Source organism: Protopterus annectens, chromosome 9.part0, assembly GCF_019279795.1.
Source record: "Protopterus annectens isolate FY-2018-M chromosome 9.part0, PAN1.0, whole genome shotgun sequence".
In the NCBI taxonomy this organism is placed as follows: Eukaryota; Metazoa; Chordata; order Ceratodontiformes; family Protopteridae; genus Protopterus; species Protopterus annectens.
In genome coordinates this window covers 1,203,180,110-1,203,197,290 of record NC_056743.1, presented here as the reverse complement: position 1 = coordinate 1,203,197,290, position 17,181 = coordinate 1,203,180,110, and positions in this window count along the sequence as shown.

The following is a 17,181-nucleotide window of genomic DNA, read 5'->3' as shown; positions in this document are numbered from 1 at the left end:
CTCTTATCAACCCCATTGCAAAAAATTGTGACCACTTTCCCTAAATTATGTTAAAGTCCCTTCTCTTGGACCCATCTACTGTCCTCTACTTAAAGATGATCTGTGAATACTTGAGTCCTGAACAATCAGCATTCTCAAAAAAAAGTTGCAGTATGATGAAACACCTCTCCGATCTGCTAACCTCCATATACAGCCTATCCCTTTGCACCAAGAACTTACCCTAGCTGCTGCAACCAGTCAAGTCCTATGCTTTACTGAAGTGGATCTGATTGATTGCAACTTACACGGAAGTTTAAAAAAAAATGGAATCGTGCAGTGATGTTACATGGCCATGTGAACAAGCAAAGGAGAGGGAGAAACCTGCAGCAGCTTCATCTGGGGGCCCTTGTATGCAGGGAGATAATCGGGGGCTTCCTACAGCTGTGGGTTTGGGGGCACCTAATGCTGGCCATGTATATTTAACAGTTTGTAAACAAAAGGATCGTGTCTAGATCTAGGGATGTCATTTTAATTTCCATTTCCCAGTATTTTATTTATTTTTCTCAGCCAGTAGTGTTAAAATTAAGCTTAGTAAGGCTTTGCTATGTCAAGGCAGTTTAGATCCTGTGTTCCAGCTCAGCAGTATCATTCCTTAGTTATGACCATTTGCTTCCCCAGCATTTCTGATAGTACTCTTAGGGAGTTTTTAAAATCTGCAAAGTCATTGCACCCCCCCCCCCCCCAAAAAAAAATCTTGTTCCTGGTTATCTTTCTTCCCCATCACACCTCTATCATTTAATATCTACTCGAGGAAAAGTTCTTTGAAGTATGCTTGGGTTAAAAAAAATCTTTGCAGAAGCTTCCAAGCAAAAGTCCCAAACTTTCTGGGCATGCATCCGTTATGTGTTTGTTTAATCACTACTACAACCCCCTAGGCCCAATCTTAACAGCCAGTAGTGTTGATTTTAAGCTAGATTTCTCTTGCAGTGCCTCTGTAGGTGTCCTTCTCCTGAATACCCGCAGTGAGGATATTGTTTTTAGAATCGATTTATATAATGTTTAAAAAACACAAATAGAACTAAGTGCAATTTATACAGTACTATACCTTCTTGTCTCACCTGCAGGTGGGTGATTCTGCTGTGGTGATTTGTTGTACCTCAGATCACTAATTTCTAAAACTGAATCCCTGTGGTGTAGCCAGTACAGCCAATATGGATCGAGTGTTAGTCATGTCCTCTGTGGCTATTGGAATCCGGTCAGTGGACAGGGGAGAAGCACTCTTGTCAGTCCTAGGAGAGGGGACCGAGAAGGTTTCCCTGTTGTGCCCATCCCTGGGGAAGTAGCATCTACCATTAGTAATATGTTGGCCACATTCTTCCTGTCAAAAAGAAACAGAAAACCAAGCCTGTATCTACTACTCCTCAGATTTCTTTATATAGGAGTAGTTTATTGGGTCTGGCTCAGGGTTTAATTCAGACTTTTGATTTTTCTGAAAGTAGTTTCTGGTAAAAGAAAGGGGGATTCGGCTCTACCTGAAGAGGTTCAAGGTCCTGAATCTGAACAGGAAGATGTAGGGGTAGATTCTCTCTCTTTTTTTTTTTTTTTTTTTTTTTGTCAGATTTCTGTTTCCGACTTGGAGAAATCGGATACTCCCTGTGGGGCTTTCTTTTTCTTTGAGACTGTTAGAATGCTAGTGTTTTCATTGGGAGAGCAGTGAGTTTTCCCAGTTTCTCAGAAAACACTAGGAGTTGTTACAGAAGGATTTTCCAGAACCTACACCCATTCCTCCTGTTCTGTCAACTTTAGAGGATGTGTGTGTTACTGCCTGCAGTTTCCTTGTTAGTGAGCCAGCTGCCCCTAAAAAGGCAGATAGGATGTATAAAATTCTTCTGTCTTTTTTACATTTATATGCACTACTCCAAAACCTGACCCAGCAGCTTTAGCCTTCGTTGAACCACTGCTGCTAAGCATTTCATAGGTTCATAGGTAGGGACTAGGCTATCTGCCCTAGACCATTTATAAGCCTAGCCAGAATGTGTTGGCTTTTGCCTCTCTTTTAGACTAGATTCCTGATCCTCTGTCCAGCAGGGCCATAGAAGTGATCCCAGGAGTAAATCTATGATTTCCCATACACTCATCAAGATTTCTCTTAAAGAGGGTCTGCGAGGGGCTCTGCCTAACATGGACTGGGATTCTATTCCAGAGCGAGGGAAGCCTTTGGGATATGAATCTATCCCTCCAGCTTGTCCTATTTATTGTTGTGCTAAGGTTTAAATCCCTGGAGTGTGTAGCTGTAATGGATTTGGTTTTCTTGAGGTGGAGCATGTCCAACAATTTCGGGTTAGACATGGCCTTGTACGTCAGGCAGAGATTTCCTCTGAGTAGGCGGTAAGCAACAGAGTAGTGCTGGAGTTTCTTTAGTCAAGCTGCATAGGGCATCTGTTTGAGGCCCACAATCCTCTTGGTGAGGTATTTTTGAGGTCTCTCCAGCTGTTGCAGGTGTCCGGTAAGGTACATCCAAAATGGGGCATTGTACTCAATTATGGGCCTGATGAGCGATGAGTAGAGGGGCACAATGACCTCTCTTGATCTAGATGTGAACCCTTTTGTGATTAGGTGAGCTATATAGAAGGATTTTCTAACCACTTTGGCAATGTGATTGTCAAAGGAGAGGTTACTATCTACTTGGGTCCCCAGATCCCTAATTACTTCTTCCGTATTTGGTGGATTACCTCCTATGTGGTAGTTTGTGGGCACTTTGTTTGTTTTTCCCAAAGGGGATGACTATGCACTTTTTGGCATTTAGCTTGAGGCCATGGTTCTGACACCAGGTATCCATCTCCGCAAGGCCCTTCTAGAGGATGCTTCTGTCAGCCGGCGAGTCGATTATGGCTCCCAGTTTGCAATCCTCTGCGAACTTGTAAGTCACAGTCCTTCCATGTTTGGCTGTACCTCAGAGAAGTATATACCGAACAAGAGGGGTCCTAGGACTGAGCCCTGTGGGACGCCACTTGTAACCGGTTTAGAGTCGGACATGGCACCCGCGACTCTGACCATGTGAGTTGTATCCCTGAGCCAGTTTGCAACCAGTCTTGTGACATATGGGTTAATATTTAAGCTGGTAAGCTTATTTATGATGCCAGAGTGGGGTGTTGTGTCGAAGGCCTTTGCGAGGTTCAGGTAGGCTGTGTGGACTACCTTTCCCTCATCTATGGCTTTGGTTACTATTTCAAAGCAGGCCACTAGGTTTAAGTAGCAAGATCTGCCTTTAACAAAGCCTAATTGGGTAGGGTCCAGTGTTTGGAGGTTCCCAATGTCTTTGTTTGAGATCTATGATGATGCGCTCCATAGCCTTGCAGACCAGGCTAGTCAGTCTTATAGGGCGATAGTTCCCGGGATCCGTTGTGGCGCCACCTTTGTGGAGCGGGATCACTGTTGCTGTACGCCATTCTTTGGGTACATAACCTGTGGTAAGGCTGAGTTGGAACAGTGAATTTGTGAGGGTTTAGTTCATTTTGGAGCTTGTGTAAGACGCAGCCCGGGATACCATCCGGTCCCATTGATGCTGTGTTTTTTTTTACTTTGGAGAGAGCTGCTTTCACCTGTGTGTCTGTGATGTCTGGGGGACTGCATTCTTCTGGGATAGACACTGGCCCTTTTGGGGGTGGGGGGTAAAGTTTGCACTGAACTTAATTCCAGTCTTACTCTTTCCTGATAAGGATGGGAAAATTGATAGGTATGGAAAAAAGGTGTATTCTTAAACATTTTTTTTCAGATATTTGAAGTGTAAGGTTCATATGTTTGTTTTGACAAATTGTGAAAGTATGAGGAATGTTTTATGTACCATTTTTTCTTGTCAGGAAAAATTGGCTTTAAATAACTTTTGTTTCTTATTTTGCAAAGGTCATTTCTCATTATTTCTCATTATTTGCAGTGTATGTGTGACTCTCTTGATGCTGCTTCCAGGTCTATGGTCATTGGTACTGTTTTAAGGAGAATAGCATGGCTGCATTCTGAGAACCTTCCAGACGAGGATAAAAATTAGTTTTTAAATTCTCCCTTGGATAGAGATTTCTTGTTTATCCCTTCTGCCGCATTGTGATCAAAACAGCGTGATGAAAGGGGCAGTCTGATCCAGGGAATCTGAGATTTTCAGCTTTTCTTTTCCAAACTGTCCAAGGAATTTTCTTTGTCCTCCTCCTCCTTCACTTTTGGCAGAAAACAGAATAAACAGTCTTAACAGAATTTGGGTAAACCGATGTTTAAAGAAGGAATGGCAAGGGAGTTCCAAAAAAGTCTTTGTGCTCCTAAAACCAAGGACAGTCCGTTTTGTCTGACTATTCAAGAACCCTTGTGCCCCCCCCCCCTTTACCGAAAGTCTTAATCTCCATTTTTCTCTTCGGCAACATTTTGCTTCAAACAAATGCATTCTGAATTTCCTTCATAATCAAGGTTATGAATGGGAGTAGGAGGAATTTCTCAACCTGCAGATAAAACTTTGTTTCCATCAATTCTTTACCACCTTCTGTCTGAAGGACTAATGGAACCAGTTCCTCCTTCCCAACTTGAGAAGGGTTTTCTATTCAAAGATGTTCTTGGAGCCAAAGTAAGAAAATGCTTGGAGACTAGTTCTGTATCTTAAACCTGTTTGTGATAGTGCCCTTGTTCAGAAACTTCACAACCTGTTATTCTTCCTCTTTCTTGTTTCCTGGTAACAGTAGACATGTAAGATGCTTATCACATCCCTATTTCTTCTGACTTCAGATGTTTAAGGTTTTGTATATCTGGATCACATTATCACTTCTGTCCCTTAACCTTTTGTATATCTGGATCACATTATCACTTCTGTCCCTTAACCTTTGGGTTACCCATTGCACCATGAGTGTTCACAAAGTATCTATCTTCAGTTTTAGCTCATTGGAGGCTACAGGGTAGCCACATTTTTCCATATTTAGGCAATTGTTTGCAGAATGTTATTCAAAGTATCAGGAACCTCTCCCTCTCCCTCTCCCTCTCTCTCATTCCAAGAGAACATTGAAAAGTCGTTCTTGACTCCCTCACACAAGATTGTGCTCGTGGAATGTCAACTACACACCTCTGTTCAAAGAACTCTACTTCCACAGGAAAACACAAATTCTTATTTAGATCTGTTTCTATGGTTTTCTACCTCAGAATTTGGTCATTGTGAGGGAATACCTCAGGAGTTTGGGTGTTGTGGCATCTTTGACTCTCCAAATAACTCTGGCATGACTCCACATGAGAAGGATGCAGTGGTATCTTAAAATCTCTCTGGTTTGATATCAAAATCCTTCATCTATTCAAATCCCATTGGTAGGGTTTGTTAGAAGAGACGTTTTTTGGTGGAGACCACAGATATCCTTAAATCCAGATCTCCCCTTCTCCCTACCTGCACTAAAGCAGTCTGTTACCACAGATGCTTTGACTTTTGGTTGGGGAGTGGGTTCAGGAGGGATAAATGTGCAGGGGGTGTGGGATACCTAGGGCAAACATAAGCACAATCAAGTCATTCAACTCTCTTCTAAGCCATCTTTGGCCCCTGGGACCTCTTCAAAGTGGTTTCAGACAATACCACAGTTATGTGGTACATCAGCAAGCAAGGCGGAACCAGATCATACCCCATTTGCAGACTACTCATGTTAGCTTGGGATTTAGCTTAACAGTGGAGTCTTGCTCTACAGGCCTCTTGCATTCCGTCAGAGTAAAATTGAGTGGCAGACAAGCTGTGCAGGACCAAGGCAGACCCTCACAAATGGAATCTAGATTGGGGGAGGGTTTTCCAAGATTTGATCGGTCAGCGAGTTCCTCATGTAGACCTTTTTGCCTCCTCTTTTGAACAATCCAATGGCAAGATTCTGTTCCAGGACTCTATGTAATAAGGCCTGGAAGACTGATGTCTTTTTTTCTTTGAACAGGAATGCTCCTGTGTGCTTTTCCACCCTTTCCATTTATGTCCAGGATGCTTCTGAAGATTCAAAAGGAATCCCTCAAGTTGATTGTAGTGACTGACTCCCTTCTGACCTAGACAACTATGATTTTCCTCTCCTTTTGGAAGTGGCTAGGGGCAATTATTACAAGCTTCCTCAGACTGCATCTACTGACACAAGATCAGGGTTGTTTGTTGCATACAGTGGATATAAAAAGTCTACACAAATGCCAGGTTTTTGTGGTGTAAAAAATGAGACCATAATAAATCATATCAAAACATAAGAGTTCACACCCTTAAACTAATACTTTGTCAAAGCATTTAGTCTTGGTACACACCTGGGGCGGCCACAGTGGTGCCGCTGTTAGCATTGCCACCTCACAGCAAGAGGTTCTCTGGTTCAATTCTTGGCTGGGGTGCCTTCTGTGCGGAGTCTGCATGTCCTCCTGTGGTCGCGTGGGTTTCCACCAGGTGCTCCGGTTTCCTCCCACATCACAAAGGCATGCAGTAGGTGGATTGGACACACTCTAAATTGGCTAGGTGTGAGTGTGTGCCTTTTGTGCAAGGTTGGGCGCCGGGCTGGCAACTTGACACTGTAAAATTCAACTGCCAATCGTGAGCGGACAGATGATCCTCTGTAGTGACCCCTGACTGGGAAAAAGCCAAAAGAAGAAGTTGTCGTCTTGGTACACACCTGCCATCAATTAAAGAAACTCTGACTGACCCCAAATAAAGTTCAGCTGTCCTAGTAGGATTTTCCTAACATTTACTCAGTTGCCTGCTACAGCAAACGTCATGGTTCGCAGAGAGCTTACAAAGCATCAAAGGGATCTCATTGTAGAAAGGTATCAATTTGGAGGGGAGTACAAAAAAATTTCCACAGCGTTGGATATACAATGTCTTCACTGCTCTCCAGTCATCAAAATGTGGAGAAAATATGGGACAACCGTGATGTAAAGAACTGGACGTCCCTCCAAAATTGATGAAAAGACAAGACTAAAACTGGTCAGGGAGGCTGCCAAGAGACATAGAGCAACACTAAAGGAACTGCAGGAATTTTTGGCAAGTACTGGTTGTGTACTACATGTGACAACAATCTCCCATTTTCTCCATATGACTGGACTATGGGGTAGGGTTGCAAGACGGAAGCCTTTTCTTGCACAGAAAAACATCCAGGCCTGGCTAAAATTTGCAAAACCACATCAGGTCTCCCAAAAGCTTGTGGGAAAATGTTTTATCCTCTGATGAGACCAAGGTTAAACTTTTTGGGCACAATTCCAAAAGGTACATTTGGAGCAAAAACGATATTTTGCATCACCAAAAGAAACAGTCCCCATGGTGAAGCATGGTGGTGGCAGTATCATGCTTTGAGGTTTCTTTTCTTCAGTTGGAACTGGGGCTTTAGTCAAGGTGGAGGGAATTATGAACAGTTTCAAATACCAGTCACTTTTGGCCCAAAACCTTCAGGCTTGTGCTAGAAAGCTAAAGAAGAATTTCACCTTTCAACACGACAGTGACCGCAAGCATACATCAGATCAACAAAAGAATGGCTTCACCAGAAGAAAATTAAAGTTTTGGAATGGCCCAGCCAGAGCCCAGACTTAAGTCCAATAGAAAATCTGTGGGGTGATCTGAAGAGGGCTGTACACGAGATGCCCTCGCAATCTGACAGATTTGGAGTGCTTTTGCAAGGAGGAGTGGGCAAATATTACCAAGTCAAGATGTGCCATGCTGATAGGCTCCTACCCAAGAAGACTGAATACTATAATTAAATCAAAAGGTGCTTTTAAAAAAAAGTATTAGTTTAAGGGTGTGCAGACTTGTGCAACCAGCTTATTGTACGGTTCTTATTTTTTATATTTTTTCCCCTAACGTATTTGTATCAATTGAATTTAACAGGTTATAGGTCAAATGAAAGTTTTGAAATTATTGTGGTCCTTTTATTTATATATATATATATATATATATATATATATATATATATATATATATATATATATATATATATATAATCGTAAAAAACTGGCATTTTAACAGGATGTGTACACTTCTTTTTTTTTTTTTCATATCCACTGTAGGTTCATAGATGTTTAGTAGACCAACGACCGCAAGGGCCTTTTAAGCCTAGCCATGCATCCCAAATCTCTGACAAGTTCTGATACCCTTAGTAAGTGTAAGCAGGGGCTTGGGAGATGAAACATTTACAAGCTGGGGCTTGGGGATGTACCATTTACAGGTTGCCTGTGTCCATTGGAGACATGGGTGCCAAACCAGGGATGAAATTCCTGTTCCTCATCCAGTTGTCCAAGTTGCACTTGAATTGGGTTAGACAGGAACTCTGCTTTACATGGATGGGGGAGCCTGTTCCAGAGATGGGGTAATGTCTAGGATATATACCCATTTCTCCAGCAGGTCCTATTTATTTCACAGGTAAGATTTAAGTCTTTAGAATGGGTAATTCTGGAGCTGTTTGTTTTTGCGGATGTGCAGGAGGTCCATCAGAGTGGGGTTTGACAGTGCCCTGTATGTCAGGCATAGATCTCCCCTCAAAAGCCTGTAGGAGACCGAATACAGGGATAGAGTCTTGAGGCGGTCTCCATAGGACGTTTTACTTAAGCCCTGTGTTCTTTTAGTGAGGAAACTCTGTGGACGTTCCAATTGTTGGAAATGCCTTGTTAGGTACATACCAAAGGGGGCATTGTACTTTAATGATAGGTCTGATGAATGCCAAGTACAGTGTAACAATGACTTCCTTGGACTTGGATGCCATACCTTTGTTTATAAGTTGCATAATATAGAATGATTTCCTCACTACTGTAGATACATTATGGTAAAATGCTGGATTACTGTCAGTGTTGACCCAGTAGTCAGGGACTTGGGGACACAAACGGGTGTTTTGTCAGTATGACTGTTACCAGGGGTGGATGACTTCCCAAAGGATACTGTTATGCATTTCTTGGCATTTAGTTTTAGTCCATGGCTCTGATACCAGTTGTTTGTGTCAGCCCCTCGTGAAGAACATTTGTGTCAGTGTGGGATTCAGTGACGGCTCCTATGTGCAATCATCTGCAAATTTAGTCAGTCTGAGACCACTGACATTGGCCTTGACTTCAGAGAAGTAAATGCTAAAAAGTAGTCCAAGGACTGATTTCTGAGAGACTGCACTTGTGAATGGCCTCTCTGCAGAGGTGGACTCCCAATTCTAACTTCCTGGGTCCCGTCTGTGAGGCATTTTGCTATCTACCGGATGACAAGTTTGTATCTAACCTCCTGAGTTTGCCAACAATGGCCGAGTGGGGTATTGTCATGCCTTGGCCAGATCAAGGTAGGCAATGTGAACAATTTTCCCTCCTCCATTGCTTTGGTGACCTTCTCAAGTCCACCAGGTTGAGTAGGCATGATGTGCCCTTGACTAACCCAAACTAGGTTGGGTCCAGTGTCTGGAGCTTTACTATCACTATCTATCATTTCCATGATAATTCTTTCCATGGCTTTACATATAGGAGTAGTGAGACTAATGGATCTGTAGTTTCCAGGGTCTGTAGATGGCCCACCTTTGTGCACTCCTCCAAAGTCGATCAATTTAGTGCCTTGATGATAAGGTCTTGAGGTCTTTTAGGCATCTGTTTACTGAGGACATGCAGCAGGTACTAATGGAGGCAAGAAATCTGCTTCTAGAAAATAATATATTAGCAAATGGAAAAAAGTTATCTAGCTGGAGCCAATAACATAACCAGAACCAATTCAGGGCTCGTTTTTGTCTAGTTTTACATATTGTGTGAATTACTATCCTTTGGCCTTTCTTATTTTTCTATCAGGGTTAATTTATCACCCATTGCAGCATACCTGCTTATAGATCCTCCTCTTTCAAGGTAGTCACTTGTCAAAATGTTCTTGAAAGGGGTTTTGTATAAGAAGCCGCCAAGTAAATCGGTGGCCCAAACTTAGTATCTTAATTTTGTGTTGGGTGCTATCACTTGCTCCAATTGAAGTAGCTAATCTGGTTGACTTGAGGTTTCTTCACTTGGGGAAAACAGTTTGTGATTGCACTGACCTCTGCAAGAAAGTTGTCAGAGTTCCAGGCTCTTGTGGTGAGTCTTCCTTATTTTCCATAGGGTTAGGGTTTCTTTGAGAAGTAATCCCTTTTTTTTTTTTTTTTTAATGCCTAAAGTGATATCCATGTTTACTTTGTTAGACTATCCGTCTCCCATATTTCTTTATTGAATCTAAAAATGAGGGAGAATGGACCAGATTTATCTCTAGACATCCAAGGTATGGAGTACCCTATCTTGATGGAACCATATTTCTCAGATCTTTGGATGAATTTTTCTTGTGAAAGTAAGAAGAGATAACCTGTCTCTAACTACTTCCAAATGGTTGTCTAAGGCTGTTACCTTATGTTATACTTACCGTAACAAATCTATTCCAGGCAGGGTCAAGGCCCTCTGTACCAAGGTCTTGGCTGCATCTGTGGATTTTTGGAAAGGGGTAAGTCTAGAAGCTGCTACTTGGTCCTCTGTACATACTTTTTTACAAGTCGGTCTAAATTTGATTCCCATACTAGGCCAGATCAAGCTTTGCTAGGACCGATGTTCATCGTGCATACAGCTGCAGTCATAACAGATGGGTTCTCCTGCCGTCAGGCGGGTCCTCGGTCGGCCGAATTCCAAAGTCTAGGTCCGGCGTCGGTTGTAGTCGCTTCTTCCCTGGCGACAGGGGTATAAAGGAACCAGCCGACGCCATTTTCTTCAGTCTTTCTTGCTGCGTGGTGCCCGAAGCAGAAGCAGTTCGCAAGTGCCGGTCGGCCAGCTCCTGAAATTACGAAAATTTTGAAACCAAAGTCTTCTTGAAAGCCAAGTACCCCGTTGGGGAAACTTTTCTTGCCTCAGACCGATGTCAGACAAAGTTAATAATTGTATTTCTTGTGGGAAGCAAATACCGCATAAGGATTTCCATTCCCTCTGCATTCCTTGTTTAGGCCCAGACCACGACGTCTCGGTCTGTCGCTTTTGTGCTACTTTCAACAAACGCACCATTAAGCGTCGGGCGGAGTTCACCCAGCATTATTTTGGCAAAACATTTAACTATATTATGTCGTCGGATACTCCGACTCCAGTTTTGTCTAAAAAGCGCAAAGATGAGGACCGACACACGAGGTCCGCGGCCTCTACCGACACCACGCCAAAACCGACTACACGTGGTCCGGTTCTCAGCGAGGCGCCTACGCAGCCCCTGACTACCGACGACACTTCATTGGCGCGGTGTCTCCTGTGCCCGAGGTCGCAGGCACCTCGGCCCACACCCCCCCACACCCTGACTACAGATACCGAAGCCACCCTTGGCGTTGAATCTCAAAATGTAGACAGGTCTGCCTCCTCTCAAGGTGTCGTCAGACCTTCCTCTTCTTTTTCCATCAAGGCTTTCACCAAGTCTAAAGCAGCCATGCATTCTAAGAGACAAGCTACACAGGGCCCATCTCCAGGCCCCATGCCTAAAAAACAGATTCTTAAAATGGCTGAGGATTTAATTACTCTTATCAGGGGTTCTCAACCCCCACCGGACAAAAGGCCCAGAGTGGAGGAAGAATCCCCCTCCTCTGATCAGGGCTCCATTATTTCAGAGCACTCTGATGATCAGGAACATTCTTACTCCACTTTTGAATCCTCTGATGGCAGAGGAGTCCATTCCTTCTGTATCCCCCAGAGGATTACTCATTTGGGGAAACTTTGCATACCTTAAGGGAACACTTCCACTGGGAAGGCCAAGATTATTCAGATTCCAAGAAAAGGCTTAGGGAATTTCTCTTGCTACCTCAGCACAGGCCTCTGGCTATACCTCCTGTCTTGGACATCCTAGATGATGTTTACTCAGAGGCCTGCCTTAACCCGGATTCCTTACCTCCAGCCCCAGTCAAGCCTGACTGGTACTACAGGGTTCCTGACTCACACCAATTTCTATACAAAAGCCATGCTGCTGACCCAGAAACCCTCTCACAAGGACCCAAGGGAATTAAGGCCTTCCCTGCTAAAAATCCATTACCTTCCGAGAGAGATTCCAGATCCTTAGAAAGGTGGGGGAAAAAAGGTATATACCTCGGCTACCTTAACCATGAGGGCCTTAAACTGTCAGTTCCATATGCTAAAATACCAACAGTTTTTGTTATCACAATTGAAAAGTAAAATGTCACAACCTGAACAACCAGACTTGAAGGAGTTGCAGGATTTGATGCATAGTGCAGAACAAGTGGGTAAGCATACCTTACAATGTGGTTTTGATGCTCTAGAGGCCTCATGTAGAGCTGCTGTTACAGGATCAGTCATACGTAGACGTGCCTGGCTCAAGGAGCAATCCTTGCCAGATCATGTCAAAGCAAAATTACTAGATGCCCCTCTACAAAATGATGTATTATTTGGTGCTAATGCTGAGGAGGTATTAAGGAAAATGGAGGAAAAAGCTAAATCAATGCAAACTGTGAAAGATTTTCTACAGGTACAACCCCCACGTTTCAGTAGAAATTGGCCTTCCAAAAATTGGTCCTTTCCAGCCACGGACAGACCCCAAAGGGGTAGATACAGGCGCCCGAGGGGCAGAGGACAATCCCAAGGATCGTTTAGAGGCAGACAATGGCAAGCTCCTACACACAGAGGTGGTGAGGATAACTCGCAAACATTCAGAAAGCAAGCCCAATGACTTTCCCCTTTGCATGCCAAGCAAGACTCAAATGGCAGCACCCTTAGGAGGAAAACTGGCCTTATTTTCAAAAAAATTGGCATATTGTCACAAAAGACAAATGGATCCTGGACATTATAAACAGAGGCTACAGATTTCATTTTCACACCCTTCCAAAAATGAGGGGCATGCCAAACCTGCCACACTATCAAAGGGCAGAGGCACAAAGGCAAATTACAGATCTCATAGACATGAAAGCTATTCAAGAGGTACCTACACACGAACAAGGTCAAGGTTTTTATTCCAGACTATTCCTGGTACCAGGGAAGGGAAAAAATTGGAGACCTATTTTGGACCTATCCATCATAAACACATTTCTACTTGTACCAAAATTCAAGATGGTCACTCTACAGCAGCTTCTTCCCATGCTGGGCAAGGAGTCTTGGCTGGTAACATTGGACCTCAAGGAGGCATACCTGCATGTCCCAATCAGACAAAATTGCAGAAGATACCTCAGATTTCTTGCAGGTTCAATCCATTATCAATTCTCTGCATTGCCCTTTGGCTTATCTACTGCGCCCAGAGTATTCACGAAATGCCTGGCATCAGTAATTGCCTACTGCAGACTTCAAGGGATACAAATATACCCCTATTTGGACGACTGCCTGATCCAAGCGGACAGCAAGCACATTCTTCTGAAACATCTGGCTTCTGTAATAATGTTGTTAAACTCTCTGGGATACACAGTCAACAAAAAGAAATCAAGACTAATACCCTCTCGGAAAATAATTTTCCTGGGTGCCAACTTGGACACAAACACCCAGATGGCCTACCTCACGCCAGAGAAGCAGGGGCAACTAACTCAATACTTCAGAGGACTAGCAAATTGCACCAGGCTGACTGCAAGGAAAATCCTGCAGGCTCTGGGATTCATGGCATCTTGCATCTTGCTAATCCCATGTGCAAAGCTGCATATGAGGAAACTTCAGTGGTACCTGAAAAACCTATGGTCTCAACACAGCCACAGTTTGGAAACAATAATACCACTAATTCCATGTCTTCAAAAGGAATTCCTGTGGTGGGCTCAAGCATGCCAAACAAACGCAGGTCTTCCATTCAGTAAGCCTCAAGCAAATCAAGTCATCACAACAGACGCCTCGGACTACGCCTGGGGGGCGCACATGACAGATCGGTGCGTTCAGGGCAAATGGTCCCAAAAAGGAACATGGCCATGGACTTACAAATCGAACTACAAGCACAGTACTTGCCAGGCAAGGAAGACACGCTGGCAGACAACCTAAGCAGAAATATGACAGATCCACACGAATGGAAGTTGCATCCAAAAGTTTTTACAGAGATAATCCAAGCATGGGGAAGGCCAGACATAGATCTCTTTGCCTCCCACAAAAATCACCAATTGACAAAATTCTGCTCAAGGATTTTCCATCCAAAGGCCTGGAGAGTGGACGCTAACTCTTTCAGTTGGACATCAATGACAGTTTATGCCTTCCCACCTCTTCCTCTGCTGCCCAAAGTTCTATTGAAAACCAGAGCAGACAGACCAAAGATGATTCTCATTGCTCCAGACTGGCCAAGACAACACTGGTACCCACTCCTGAGGAGCCTGACGCATTCCCCACCATGGACCCTGCCTCTAATGCCTCTTCTCCTGACTCTGCACAGCTTCAAAACTCTTCACAGCCAGCTAAAAACACTCAGTCTAGCCACATGGAAGATTCCTTAGTATCACAGCAGACCCTACTCTCCAAGGAGGTGCAGGATGTCATTTTGGAGGCCAGAAGGCCGTCAACTAGAAAAGCTTACTCCACAAAATGGTTACCTCAAATACTACAGTATCTAGCTGAGCTGCTAAGCAGTGGACTTTCATTCTCCACCATCAAAATCCATGCCTCAGCCATTTCTGCAGAATACAACACTTATCCACCCTTATTCTCTCACCCTCTCTTAAGACAGTTCCTCAGAGGGGCTAAGAATCTAAAACCCCCAAGGAAACAACCAATACCTGCTTGGGATCTCGATTTCATTCTGGAAAAACTGACCTTGCCTCCCTTTGAGCCAGCTGCCTCATCAGATTTGCAATATTTGTCCTGGAAAATAGCTTTCCTTCTGGCTATTACCTCAGCTCGTAGAGTTTCAGAACTACAAGCTCTCATGGCTGTGCAGCCTTTTACCATCTTCCATCAGGACAGAGTCTCCTTACGAACCAATCCGTCCTTTATGCCAAAAGTGATATCCAGGGTAGCTTTGATTCAGGCCATACACTTACCTACCTTTTATCCTAATCCTCAAAACAAAGGGGAGAGATTACTACATTCCTTGGACATCCACAGACAACTGCATTATTATTTGGACAGAACAAAGCCTTTCAGAAAATCAGAACAGCTCTTTGTGTCCTATGCTATAGGAGCTCAAGGAAAGCCAATTTCCAAACAGACAATCTCAAAATGGATAGCCCACTGCATACATTTTTGCTATTCTTTTCATGGCAAAACTGTACCTACAGGCATCAGATCTCACTCCACAAGGGCCACAGCTACCTCTGCAGCTTTCCTCAGAGGAGTTCCTGCCAAAGATATTTTGGAAGCAGCCACTTGGAGTTCTGTGCATACCTTCTCCAAGCACTACCACCTACCATTATACTCCAAAACTAGAGCAGGCTTTGCCACTGCAGTCTTGCAGGGCATCCTGGCTCCTCCTAGTGCCTGCCACCCCTTTCTTAGCTTTGGGATTCTACCCATGTGTTATGACTGCAGCTGTATGCACGATGAACATAGTACAGTTTTGTACCTACCATAAATGTAGATGTTAGAGTGCTAATACAGCTGCAGTCCAGGTTTCCCTCCCTCCTTCCCCTCTTGGGACAGGCCTATTGGCTAACACCTCATACAACCTGATTGGGGTATTCATTTATGGTGTATTTGCTTGCAACTATTGTATTTTGATTATATTGCTTTGCTTTATTACACAAATTTATGTATTGCCTTCCTTCTGGGGGCACCTGACATCTGGGGCAAGAAAAACTGAAGAAAATGGCGCCGGCTGGTTCCTTTATATCCCTGTTGCACTGACGTCAGGGAAGAAGCGACTACAACCGACGCCGGACCTAGACTTTGGAATTCGGCCGACCGAGGACCCGCCTGACGGCAGGAGAACCCATCTGTTATGACTGCAGCTGTATTAGCACTCTAACATCTACATTTATGGTAGGTACAAAACTGTACTTTCTTCAGGGGGTCCTGGGCTGCTGTTCTTTCACCTCCCAAATGGGGTCTATATTAGAACACCGAACATTTAAAATGTCGAGTGTTCTAATATCTGCTCGTTTTCAGCGAATGCTGAAAATATCGAAGAAACAGAAAACCAAATTTTTTTCTAGGGAAAGAATTTGGTTGTCCGTTTCTGTTGCTTCGGTATTTTCAGCACTCTGGTGGAAAGTTACGAGTCTGGTTCAGGTAAGTGTGCGATTGAGTGCTGGTTAGGTACGTGTGCGATTGTGTGGACATGAGGGGTAGGGTGCGGGTGAGGTGATTTTGAGATAGTGACGGACCTTAGGGTTTGGGTTAAGGTAAGTGGATAGTGGTGTGTGTGTGTGTGTGTGTGTGTGTGTGTGTGTAGTTTACTGTAGGGTTAGATGTAAGAGTTTAGGTGTGTGTGTGTGTGTGTGTGTGTGTGTGTGTGTTTTGGAACAGGAACTTTTTTCCCTAGGAAAATATTTGCTGTTCTGAATGTTCGATGTTTTAGTATTTTCGATTGGTAGGGTTCGATATTAGAACACTCAACATTTTGAATGTTCAATGTTCTAATATAGACCCCCCCCCCCAAATGTAGTTAGCTGTGGTAATCAACTCGTATAGCTAAGGCTACTGCAGCTGTGGTCAATATGATGAACATAGTACAGTTGTGCAAGATGAACTTAAATGTTTGAATAATCACTGCTGCAGTAGCCACTTCTCCCTCCATCGCCATCTTTTTTGTTGTGTTTTTTCATGCCAGGCTGTGGACATTTTAGGTTTTGTCATTCTCAGCGTAGTCCTTTTAGGGCTCAGCCTCTGTCTTTCTGGTGGTAGGAAAGCTGTGAAGTGCATTGCACTGAAACTTGTCTTTTAGTCAGTTCAGCTCGAGCTGCTTGTCAGTTTGGATGCTTAGAGTGTACACTGAAGCTTTGGAAGCTGGCCAAGTGTTGTATTCTTGGCATATATAACCCATGCAGTTAGGATACTGCAGCAGTGATCATTCAAACATTTGTTATGGTTAAGTTCAGCTTTCACAACAGTACTTTCGTTATAGCATAGAACCTATTCCACTTTTTTTCTGTAATAGGTTCCATCCTGATCCACAGGGTCTTATAAAAGTTGAAACTGTTCAAAGCCAAAGTCATTATAGCTTAATACGGGCCTTGACATGTATAGTTTCTCCTTCTATGGCCGCCTCTTCTAGAATAGCCTCTGTACCACGCGACCTTAAGAACCATGCTGACACACCTGTTTGACACTCCTCATCCTGATTTCTCTCGTTGTGGTGGTGTGCATGGTTTTTGTAATTCCTTTGATGGCTAAGACACTTCTTAC